Consider the following 13,792-nt stretch of genomic DNA (forward strand, 5'->3'; position numbering starts at 1 on the left):
ACCTGGTTACATTCTTCGTTTTGGCTTACCCCCATGTGTGTCATGAGGGCATCCAACTTCGGTTGGGTTCCATATTCAACTCAACTCATGTCTTACTTAAGTTGGCTTACGCCAGACAAGGGAGTTCGCTGATGCGTCGATCTTGGCGATTTACCTTCGTTTTGGCTTGCCCCCACAGGTGTCATGCGGACATCCAACTACGGGTAAATGCCTTTCACAACTTAACTCTTATCAACATGGATTTCCCCATTGCATTGACAGTGGAGTTGTTATTTTCTAAAGTTTTTTTTTTTAAGGAAATGACCGCAATGTGATGAATGCAATTCTCCGAGATATCTGCCACCCCCCAAACTTAGAGGGTGGTAACATTCTCACTGCAAGCTAAAAGAAAACTCAACAGGAATGTGATAACAAATGCTTGAGCGAAGGTTTGCACATAATAAAACTATAGACTTTCACAATTTGAAGAGCCTATTAAAAGTAAGGGGTGCCTTGCGATACTAATTAAAGAATGCAGTGAATTATTTGTACCATTATAGACGCATCGCAAAGAATCGCAGTCAGACAAGGAGAATTTCAAAATGATAATGCATAAAAGATAACAAAAAAAGAACCTTAAGTAAAAGAATGCATGCGACAATGCATTGGAGTTCATGCGATTGAAGCCATGCGTTGAAGGATGTGGAGAATTCTTCCTGCACACCGAGGAGGGATATTATTGCACTACAAAGAGCAAACGCACCACAACCAAGGAAGCAGTCGTATATCCAAAATAATAATAAATAAAAATAATAAACTAAACTAGGAAATCAATGTAAAAGATAAAGTAGAAGACGTCCCTGGAGAAATTGGAGTGTTGTCACCACAAGGAGTCTCCCATATAGAAGATGGCTCTAAATTGCTTGAGTCAAGGGTTCGCCCTGACCATTGGAGCTTCCAGCAATTGTTGGATGCATGATGGTTGACATGTGTCTAAGACTGCTTCCAGCTCATGCGACAGATAGCCTTTCTATCTCGGGGTCAATATTTGACTTTCGACGCATCGCCTATACTTAAAATATTGTTTGCAGCTTGGTCGCACAATATACAATACACCTAAGATTGAAAGGGTGCATGTGAAAACACAAAAAAACTTCACAAAACATTAACTGCCAAGTGGCAGGCAACGGTGCCAAAAACTTGTTGGGATAATTTAGGGAAGCGTTTTGTTTTGTATTATTTTTATCATTTAAGGACGGATGGGTTTGAACATGAAATCATGCGTTAGACATAACTAATGCATTTTCTCCCATGCGACTGAGGTCATGCGTCGGAATGATGATGCGTTAATCTTAGCATGCAATGGTCATACGTTCCTATCACAAGTTTTCTTACGCTTGCGCCAAATATAACATAAATGAAAGTTTCTCAGGTAATCCAAGGTCGAACACGGGGACTTGTCACTCAATAATATTTGTGAAGTGATGCGTTTGAGGCAATGAATAAGAATAAAAATAAAGAAAAGAAGGTTTAAATGTTTTATACACTACTCCTACTCCTAACTAAACAGATTGAGCAATAGAAGACTTGCAATGAGAATAAGTATAGACACAACAACCAATAACGCATAGTAACGTTTACTATCTTAAATTGCCCTAGTAATCCCAGCTCGTTGCACTAATGCATCACACCTCTCGGTGGTCAGCCGCATGACTATATCTCTATAGTGCATGGTTGCGTCGAGTATAAGATTGTTCCTATCTCTAGGAACAATACGAACCTTGCTTAGTGCATTCCATCCCTTACCTTCTCAGGCAATTAAACGTGGCTACTTAGCTTATAGACAAGCAATGCATCATTCTATAAACAGGCGTTGCCACAACCTTTCACCAAGCAAAGAGGATTAACTCACTATACTTGCACAACGTACACCTCTCGGTGGGTTTCTACATGCGTCCTATCTCTAGGCTACACAATTAAGCGTGTGATTGACTTTGATAAATAAACGCTGAAGATAAACTATGATAGAGATGAAGATGATGAAGAAGATGGTAATGAAGGAATTAAGATTTGCATTGATCACAAAATATCTTAATATCTCAAGCTAAAATGTAATACAATACAAAGATTAGCAGGAAATGAAGTACTCTGCGTTAAGGCTATCAATGGTGCCATGGTTAAATGATGGAGATGTCTCTCTCGAGCTCTATCTCTGACGAATGCTCCGATCGTCACTCGGTCTAGGTTGTGAAGATGAAGAATTCTCGCTGGAAGTCTCTTTCAAGCTCTCGTCTGTGATCACAAACTTCTGCCTTGAGGTGGAAGCTCGGATGTCTCAAAATGAAGGTCTCAAGGGCTATTTATAGAATTAGGACGCTGACAGCTGTAATGATGAAGGTATGGCTCACAGCTGCTTTTGTCGCGGTATGGGCATTGTCATATCGCCTTATCTTGTTGATACCCCCAAGGTATACGTCCGAGCTGAATTTAGCTGAAGTTATCAATGCGTTCTACCCATCTTGCGATCTTCTATTATGGCTGTCAATCCGTGGCCGCAATCTCTATTTGTTCACGTTTTCTCCATGCGTTGGACGCATGCGATTACTGCAACTCCCATGCGTTAGACACATGGTGTTGCCGTCTGTGTTTGTCTTTTGCGGTCGCCTGGCTTCAGCACATGCGTTTGTCTGTGATTGCTTATTACAAACGCATGCGTTTGATTCCTGCGATAGCTACAAAAAAAGACATTTTGGCATGAAATAACGCATAATATTGGGTCAGTGAGGTTTTTGGTACTTATCGACGCAAAACTCAATTTTTCACAAATTCTAAGTATTATCACTGCGTTTTCTACCTGTTAACCCTCATAATTCTAAATAAAAGGCTTATAATAACTAGCATTTCTGCCAGTTATCACACATTAATCTCAATAGGATTGAGAGATTGATGAAAAATGGACTTCTAAGTGAGTTAGAAGAAAATTCATTACCAATGTGCGAATCTTGCCTTGAGGGTAAGATGACTAAACGACCTTTTACTGGAAAAGGTTATAGAGCCAAGAAGTCTCTTGAGTTAGCACATTCTGATCTTTGTGGTCCTATGAATGTGCAAGGCCGAGATGGCTATGAGTATTTTATCAGTTTCACTGATGCTTACTCCAGGTACGAGTATGTTTATCTTATTCAACAGAAGTCTGAATCCTTTGAAAAGTTCAAAGAGTTCAAGGCCGATGTTTAAAATGCATTGGATAGACGGATTAAAACACTTCGATCGGATCGAGGTGGAGAAATTTTGGACTCGGCATACCAGGACTATTTGATAGTACATGGAAACGTTTCCCAACTCTCAGCGTCGGGTACACCTCAACAGAATGGTGTAGTGGAGAGGAAAAATAGAACTTTGTTAGACATGGTTCGCTTGATAATGAGATACGCTTCCTTACCGGACTCGTTTTGGGGTTTTGTAGTGGAGACTGCGGTATACATACTCAACTGTGTTCCCTCCAAGTGTGTTGCGAGAACACCTCTGAAGTTTTCGAACGGGCGTAAAGCTAGTTTACGTTACTTCCGCATTTGGGGTTTCCCTGCACATGTGCTTGAGGCTAATCCCAAGAAGTTGGAACCATGTTCGAGGTTATGCCTCTTTGTAGGCTACCCTAAAGGAACACGAGGGGGTTATTTTATGATCCGACGGAAAATAGGGTGTTTGTTACAGCAAATGCTACTTTCCTGGAGTAGGATCATAAAAGGGAGCACAGTCCATGAAGCAAAGTCATGTTGTGTGAGCTTTCCAATGAAACTACTGAAACTTCAACAAGAGTTGTTGAAGAGTTTGCTACATCAGCAAGAGCTTTTGATGGGAGTTCATCTAGTAGGTCGGTTCCACCTCAAGAGTTGAGGGAACCTCGACGTAGTGAGAGGGTTGCGAACCCACCTGTTCACTATCTGGGTTTCACGGAAATCCTTACTTATGATAACAAATGGTAACGTTCAGGATCCGTTGTCTTATAAGAAGGCAATGAAGGATCTTGACCAGGATGAATGGATCTACAAGAAGATCATCAATGCTTCAGTAGTCTTCTAAGTGTTGTATGTAGACGATATCTTACTCATTGGGAATGATGTAGGTCTATTAACTGCACTTAAGAACTGGCTAGCGACCCAATTCCAAATGAAAGATTTGGGAGAGGCTCAGTTTGTTCTATATATACAGATCTTTCGGTATCGTAAGAACAAAGTGCTAGCACTGTCTCAGGCATTGTACATTGACAAGTTGTTGCTCAAGTACTCGATGTAGAACTTCAGGAGGGGCCTACTGCTGTTCAAGCATGGGGTCCTAAGACACCTCAAGAGGTTGAGGAGATGAGACGGATCAGTCTATCCCAGGCCATTTTAATGTTGCTAACCCATTTACGAAGGCTCTCATGGCTGTAGTGTTTGAGGGTCACCTACGGAGCATGGGTCTACAGGATAGCCCGCAGTTGGACTAGGGAAGTGGGAGATTTTCTTGTACTGGGCTTTTATGCCCTAGTTTATTGTTTTGTACTAAGTTTTTTCTACACCCCACTTCGCTTTAGGACAAGTGGGAGATTGTAGGGGTTGATGCGCTAAAGTCTCGTGTCCTATAGTTTGTAAACAGTATGTACGAACACTTGTGTTGTTAATATATGATATTTACTTCACATCTTGTATTTTTGCTCAGTTGCTTGTTTTATTTTCTTTACCATGAACTAATAAAAATAAAATCCCTAGTTATCTGTATGTCACTCAAGCATGTATGTGCTGACATACAAGTGGATCATGTCTTGAGTGATAACAAAAATGGTCTGTAGCATATGGATATAGGAGGGAAACCTTATCCTGGTAACGCTACGGATGTGATCCGCTTTGTGGAATGGTCACAAGTGTTGTGACTTGTCACAGATGATCTGATCCTGATCATTCGTGTTGGGTACATGCGAGCGGAGGCGTCCTATACAAAGAGTTTGTGTAAGACCTGACCACGAAGTGTTAACGTCTCGTTATATAACACCGTTCATGACAGAGACTTCACTTTACTAGGATGACCATAGGTAACATGACCTTAATCTTGAGTGAGTTGGGAACTCCTGCCATTGAGGGTTGTCCTTTGATTTGTATGGGTGCGAGTGGCCAGGTTGCCGATTCAAACCTACCATTTTGGGGATTCGTCTGATTTGGGAGTTGGGATCTCAGCTACACAAGATGGAATTCACTCCTTCCTCGAAGCAGAGGTAAGTAGATAGATAGCTCCCTTAAGGGCTGATTTCGGGGCTTGAACGATGTGGCGCCACACACCTTTTCTTGGCTCGATAGGTATTCACACATAGTTGAACTATGTTGTATTATTCATTAGAGGAATGAGTGGTACTTAAGGAGTGAGATGTAACTACAGGGGCATAATGGTAATTTGGCTCAGCTGTACTTACGAGCATCTATGAAGGGTCATCGTACCCATGATTGGTTATATTCGATGGATACAAAAATATATTTGTGGTAAGAAGAGTTCAGTTGTTGGTCTTTAGTGGAATACCTGACAGTTAACGGATGGTGGATCTCGTGGCTAAAGAGTTTAGTCAGCTATTCACGTACCATTAAAGCTTCGAGCCACAGGTCCATTAGGTCCCCTGGTTAGCTTGGATAAAGTCGAGAACCAGTATTTGGGTTAATTTGAAATGTTCAAATTGACAAGAGGAAGTTCGATTATATATGATATAATTGGCAAATGTATGAGATACATTATTTTGAAGCAAATTAGATATAAATATGATTTATATCAAGTAGAGGGGAAAATACTATAGTAGATATGTGATATCAAACTATAGGGTAAAAATATAATATGATTATATTTTTTTAATTTTTTAATTGATTAATTATATGATAATTAATCCTAATATCACGTTTGGACGTGGTTTAGTAGGGAAACGTCGGTTAAAATAAAAAAGGTTTTCATTTTGAATTGCAGTCCGTCAATCGCCCAAAAAGAATTCGTGAAGCGTGCGTTGGAGAATTCTAAGTAGTCGCTTAAAGAATCGAAAGACTATATGATAGCTCTTCTCCACCTAAATGATCGTCCACCTCGCGCTAAACGATCGCACACTATCGCCTACATGATCGGATAGCTTCTCTAAACGATCGTATAGTGTGCCGATTTTACTAAACGATAGTGTACCCTTTTCCTAAACGATCGTTCAGTAAATTCTACATGATCGTGTAGCTTCTCCTAAACGATAAGCAGTCGACTATGCGATAGCGGCTTTTTCCGTCCAAGTTGCTTATCTCCTACATGATTCATGTTTCCTCCTTCTTTTACCAAATTCACCAAAGCCCACCCTTTGGGTTTTCACTCTGAGAATACCCAGGGCTCTTTAGTGGTGGTGTCGTCCTCGTTCCGATCGTGAGTTCACGTTGTCCGTGCTGCTGCAATCGACGTTTTCGCTAGGAATTGGTAGATGCATGGAGGTTTTCCGCTGCGTTGGAGTTCCGAAGTGTGAAGACTGTCTTCAACTGGTATGGAACTCTCTCCCTTGTTATTTATCTTGTTCGTAGCATGACGTTAATTGAGATTTATTTGCATAATTGTATGTGTTGAATGTATATATTTGTATTTCAGTCATTGTGAGATCAGAGCGATCCGAACACGCTCATGGAACTCTTAGATATGAGATCCTTCAATGTGGTCTAGTCTTATACAAACTCCTTTGTATAAGACGCCCCCGCTCGAATGTCTCCACATGAATGATCAGGATCAGACAATCTATAGTAAGTCACAACACTTGTAACTCTCTACAAAGTGGGTCGCATCCATTGTGTCACCGGGATAAGGTTTCCCTCCTATATCCATATAATACAGACCATTTTGATTATCACTTATGGCATGATCCACCTGTATGTCTCCACATACATGCTTAAGTTAGAACGACAACCAGGGATTTTAGTTTATTGGTTTGTGGTAAAGCAAATAAAACATCTCATGTTTCAAAGACAATAGTGAAGAAAATATCATATATTATTACATCACAAGCGTTTGTTCAATACAGTGTTTACAAATTATAGGACCAAACGAGAGTCTAGGGCATCGTCCCTAACAATCTTCCACTTGTCCTAAAGCGAGTGGAGTGTACAATACAATAAGTACAAAACAATAAACTAGGGCACTAAGGCCAAAAACAAAAATCTCCCAATTGCCCTAGTCCAGCTGCGGGCAGTCCCGTAGACCCATGCTCTGAAAGTGACCCTAAAAAAGTATAATCATGAGAGCCTTTGTAAATGGGTCAGTAACGTTGTGCTCCAAAGTGATCTTCGTGACTATCACGTCCCCTCGATGCACTATCTCAAGAATGAGATGATACTTCCGCTCTATATGTTTGTCGCGCTTGTGACTCTTGGGCTCCCTAGAGTTCGCCACAGCTCCACTATTGTCATAATAGAGAGTGTTGGGCCTAGACATGTCTGGAACAACATCTAGATCAGTCAGGAACTTCCTGAGCTAAACGGCTTCCTTAGCAGCTTCACAAGCCACTACATATTCAGCCTCCATCGTGGAGTCGGTGGTACACCCCTACTTAGTGATTCGCCACACTACTGCTCCTCTGTTAAGAGTGAACACTGAGCCTAAAGTGGATTTTCGAGAATCTTTATCAGTCTGAAAGTTAGAGTCCGTGTATCCAATAAGGATCAAATCCTTATTGAATCCATTGAGCTACCAAGGGGACCTTATGGACTTGTGGCTTGAAGCTCCAACGGTACGTGAATAGCTGACTAAACTCTTTAGCCACGACATCCACCATCCGTTAACTGCCAAGCATTCAACTAAAGACCGACAGTACACTCTTCTCACCACAGATATATTTCTGTGTCCATCGAAAATAACCAATGGCCAATTTACCACTTTGCCCCTATAGTTACATCTAACTCCTTAAGTACCACTGATCCCACTAATGAATAATACAACATAGTCTTACTATGTGTGGACACCTCTCGGGCCATGAAAAGGTGTATGGCGCCACATTGTTCAAGCCCCGGAATTAGCCCTCCTATATCTATATACTACAGATCATTTTGGTTATCACTTAAGGCATGATCCACCTCTATGTCCCTACATACATGCGTAAGTTACAATGACAACCATGGATCTTAGTTTATTGATCTGTAGTAAAGTAAATAAAACATTTCATGTTTCATAGGCAATAGTGAAGAAAATATCATATATTATTACACCACAAGCGTTTGTTCAATACACTGTTTACAAACTACAGAACCCAATAAGAGTTTAGGGCATCATCCCAAATAATCTTAAGTACCACTGATTCCTCTAATAAACAATAAGTCATGGTCCTACTATCACTTAGTACTCTCTTTCCAAGAGAGGGTGTGGCCACTATGTTCAAGATCCGTAATCAGCCTTTAAGGGATTAGTTTATATACTTACCCATGCTTAAGAGAAAGAGGGAATTTCGTCTTGTATAGCTGAGTTCCCAGCTCCCCAATCAGACGAATCCCCAGAATGATAGGCTTGTTGAGGTTGCAATCTGGCCACTCTCACCCATACAAATCAAAGGACCGCCCTCATGAGCAAGAGTTCCCAACTCACTCAAGATGAAGATCATGTCACCTATGGTCATGTTAGTGAAATGTAAGTCTTAAATATGAATGGAGTTATATAAAGAGACTAATCATCTCGTGGTCCAGTCTTATACAAACTCTTTGTATAGGATTCCCCCGCTCACATATTTCTACATGAATGGTCAGGATTAGACCATTTGTAGCACTTTATAACACTTGTAACATCTACAAAGTTGGCCGTATCCATAGTGTCACCAGGATACGGTATCCCTCCTTTATCCTTATACTATAGACCATTTAGGTTATTACTTAAGGCATGATTCACTTGTATGTCTCCACATACATGCTTAAGTTACATGAAATAACCACAGATCTTAGTTTATTGGATCGAGTAAATGCTTATAAAATAACACTTATTTTATTCATAACAATATGTTCAAAAAATGTTTACAAACAACGAGACTACCAGGAGAATTAGGACACAAATCCCAACAAGATTTGGGGTCACTTAGTTACTTTCTTAGTCTTAAAGTGTCAATGAGCTCTGCTAGCTACTCATTGTCTCAAGCGAAGTATGCTTCTGACTTATTGGTGCGCTTCGGGATCACTGACTCTGCTACAACCCCGTCACCACTCGACCTTAATGTTCACTTGACTTCATTTGATGACGTTCCACTAAAAGATTCCATTCTCTACTGTCAACTTGTTGGCAACCTTATTTATCTAATACTGACTCATTCTAACATTGCATATGTTTTTCACATCGTAAGTAAGTTCATGGCTACTCTTCAAACCATTCATTTTACTACCGTTCTCCATATTCTTTGCTATTTTAAAGGGACTCTGGGACATGGCCTTCAATTTTCATCCCAGTCATCCTTGGTCTTATCTGGCTACTCTAATGCTGATTGGGTCGGTGATCCTACTGATTGGCGTTTTACCTTAGGTTACTGTTTCTATCTCGGTGACTCTCTTATTTCTTGGAGGAGTAAGAAACAAAGTCTTGTTTCTCGTTCTAGTATAGAGTCTGAATATTGCGCCCTAGCTGATGCTACGTCCGAGTTATTATGGCTTCGCTGGCTTTTTTCTGATATAGGAGTTCCTCAGCCATATGCCACTATCCTTCATTGTGACAATCGTAGTGCCATCCAGATTTCTCACGATGATTTTTTTCATGAACGCACCAAGCATATTGAGAATGGCTGTCATTTTATTCGACATCATATTCAGAGTAAAACTTTTCTTTTATGAGTTGTTTCCACTACTGAGGAGCATGCTGATATTTTCCCCAAAGCCTTATCCCCTGGGCACTTCAATCTGCTACTTAACAAACTCAAGTTGGTTTCTACTTTACCCCCTTGAGTTTAAGGAAGGGTGTTAATAATCTCTATATTTTTAGTCTATGTGGTTAGTGCTGGGGTTGATGCCCTAAATCGCGTAGGGTTCTTTAGTTTGTAATTGTAATGTACAAATATTTTATTTATGTAACAAAACATTTGATGTTTTATTTCGAAATTAGTTGCATTACCACAAACCAATAAACTAACATCAATAATTATCTTATAGCTTAAACATGTATGTAGAGACATACGGGTGGATCATGTTTAAGTGCTAACTTAAATGGTCTGTAGTAGATGGATAAGGCTGAATACCTTATCCTGGTGACACTATGAGTATGGCCATTTTATAACTGTTACAATTGTTGTAAAGTGCTACAAATGATTTGATCTTGATCATTCATGTGAAAATATGTGAGTGGGGATATTATATAAAAAGAAGTTTTTATAAGACCAAACAACGAATTGTTTAGTCCGCCGTTCATATTAGAGACTTACATTTCACTAGGGTGACCATAGGTAACATGACTTGAATCCTGAGTGAGTTGTAAACTCCTGCCTATGAGGTTGGATCTTTGATTTGTATGGGTGAGAGTGACCAGATCACCGACTCAACAAGCCTACAATTTTGGGGATTCTTCTAATTAGGGAGCTGAGAACACAACTAACAAGAAGGAATTCACTCATTCCCTAATGTCGAGGAAAATAAATAAATTGTTCCCTTAAGGGCTGATTCCAGTGCTTGAACAATGTGGCGTCACACCTTCTCCTGGCCTGAAATGGATTTAATCATAGTCGAACTATGATTTATTATTCATTAGAGGGATCAGTGGTACTTAAGGAGTTAGATGTAACTACAGGGGACAATCAATAATTTTGGCCCAGCTGTACTTACAAGTAATTTGTGAAGGGTCATCGTATTATTGATAGATTATATCCAATGGACATAGAAATATATCTATAGTGCAAAGCATGCAGCTGTCGGTCTTTAGTGGAGTGCCTGACAGTTAATGGATGGTGAATAGTTTAATTAATTATTCACGTACCATAGGAAATTTTAAGCTATAGGTTCATGACATCCCGCGACACGCACAAACTAACACAGATGCACACGCGCACACAAACACACACACACGCACACACGTGCACACACATACACACCCACTCCCCCCCCCCCCCCCCCCCGCCCCCCCACACACACACACGAATGCACACATGCACGCATGCAAGCACACACACACAAACATACACACACGCACACACGCACGTGCCCACACACACGCGTAAACACACACACACATGCACCCACACAAACGCAAACGCACATGCACACACGCATACACACACACACAACACACACACGCACACCCACACATATGCACGCACACCCACATACATATACACACAAACACGTACACACACGCACGCAAACACACACACACATATACGCACGCACACACACACACAAGCACGCACGCATGCACGCGCGCGCACATACACAAAGACACCCCCACGCTCGCACACACACACACAAACACACGGTCACATACGCGCCCACATACACACACGCGCACACGAATGCACACACACACACATACACAAAGACACCCCCACGCTCGCACACACACACACAAACACACGGTCACATACGCGCCCACATACACACACGCGCACACGAATGCACACACACACACACGCACACACAAACACGCACACGCACGCGCGCGCCCGCACACACACACACGCACACACACGCACACACAGACACACACACACACACACACGCACGCACACACGTGCACACACACACACACGCACACACACGCACGCACGCACACACACGCACGCACGCACATACACATGCGAACACGTACACGCACGCACGCACACGTACACACACGTACACACACACACACGCACATACACACACGCACACACACGCACGCACGCACACACACACGCACGCACACACGCACATGCAAACGCGTCCACGCATGCACGCACACACACACACACGCACATGCACACACGTGCGTACACACACACGCATACACACACGCACACATACACGCACGCACGCACATGCACACACACGTACACACACACATACACACGCACACGTACACGCATGCATGCACACGCGCACACACACACACACGCACACACATGCACGCACGCACGCATGCACACACGCATACACACACACACACAGACGCACACACACAAGCACACACGCACGCACGCACACACACAAGCACACACGCACGCACGCACACACACACACACACATACACACACACAAGCACGCACACGTACATACACACGCACATGCGCGCATGCACGTGCACACACGTATATGCACACGCACGCATGCGCACACATGCACGCGCACACAAATAAGCACGCATGCATGCACACACACACGTGGTGGTGACCAATTGGCCTTGGTATTCTTTGGTGAATGCATAATTTTTCTTTTTGATCTGTAAAATTAGAATTCTATAAAATTGGGATTCCTTCATTTAGAAAGGTTAGAAAGCCTTTAGGAATTGGTTGAATTTCTCTAGTGGCTATTCTTAGCCTTATAAAGCTATATTTATACCTTTATTACTTCTCTGTACAAAGATAACTTGAGGAAATACATTGTTTTACAACAACCTTTTTTTTTTTTTTCCTTTGAACGTAATTTACTTTTAGTATTTTAGGTCAAATTACCCTAGGTGAAATGTGATCAATCAATGATAATCTAAAAAGTGAGCTCTAGTTGATTAAGTTTGTTGTTGTTTACCTGTGTTCCATAATCGTAATGAACTGTGGAGTTGTCTCCAAATTTGAAATCAAGACGCAAATCTAATTGAGGAACGGAGGGTGATCAATCTGACTATGCTTGAAAATTATGTGGGACTTACTACCTTTCTATTATTGTTACTATTACTGTTACAAATATTATTACTATAACACTATGAGAATTCTGAATCTATTATATTTACTATTACACTTACCATTATTGTTATTGTTACCATTACCTTTACTTTTAGGGTCAAACAGTAACAATAACAATAAATATGTAACATATTCATTATTCTATGTCAACTCAATAAAAAGCAATCCAATTACATTTGCATTCAGGCCTATTACAAGATACATGAATATAATACTATTACACCAATTTTCATTACGGATCAATAGATGTAACCTTAGTTGAAACTTGGGCAAGATTATAAATCTACCATCTTTAAGGAGCAATAATTTTTACAACATTATATTTATAAATTCCAAAAAGACCACATTTTAAAGATTGGCATGCTCATAAGTAAATTAATGTTGCTTCATCTATTGTGCTAAATTAGAAGGCTTTTCTCGAGTCCTTCGTTAGCTTTCTTTTGGTTTTTGCTATCCATGAGCATAACTCTTGCTTTTGGTATGAATGCAATAATATTGGGCCTAAGGTATGATGAGGATGTTAAAGATAGTGTCAACCTAGTTAAGATATCTTGACACATCCCTTAATCCATATATCTAGTATTTTGTTAAAAAGAGAAAAGTAAAATTAATGTTAAGCATCATTCGATTAATTAGTTGAATTATGCATTATCAACCAACCACAAGAAAGCTATTGCAATTATTTCAAATAATCAGTGGGCGATTAGGGCTTATGTTTATAATTAAATTTCAGGAGGTTGAATGAGTTCTCATTGTTGACTTATTTTTAATGTAAATGTATAAATCAACAATTAATTCCTATCTTCCTAGAAAGACCAAGACGAAGTACCTAGTATTTTATGCGTCGACATTACTTATGTCATTACAATAATATAATTGTTCTGAGTCTCCAATATGGATAACCCGACAGTTTCCCAAACTATATGAATTTCTTCTCATCTCTACAAGGCG

The 13,792-nt window shown here is 40.7% G+C and overlaps 1 pseudogene; it reads left to right on the forward strand.

Annotated features, from left to right (window-relative positions):
• The first annotated feature begins 9,098 nt into the window (after positions 1–9,098).
• LOC150036764 (secreted RxLR effector protein 161 pseudogene) lies at positions 9,099–9,812 on the forward strand (annotated as a pseudogene).
• The last annotated feature ends 3,980 nt before the right edge of the window (positions 9,813–13,792 follow it).

Source organism: Benincasa hispida, chromosome 4 (assembly GCF_027475165.1).
Source record: "Benincasa hispida cultivar pf3 chromosome 4, pf3_genome.v1.1, whole genome shotgun sequence".
In the NCBI taxonomy this organism is placed as follows: Eukaryota; Viridiplantae; Streptophyta; class Magnoliopsida; order Cucurbitales; family Cucurbitaceae; genus Benincasa; species Benincasa hispida.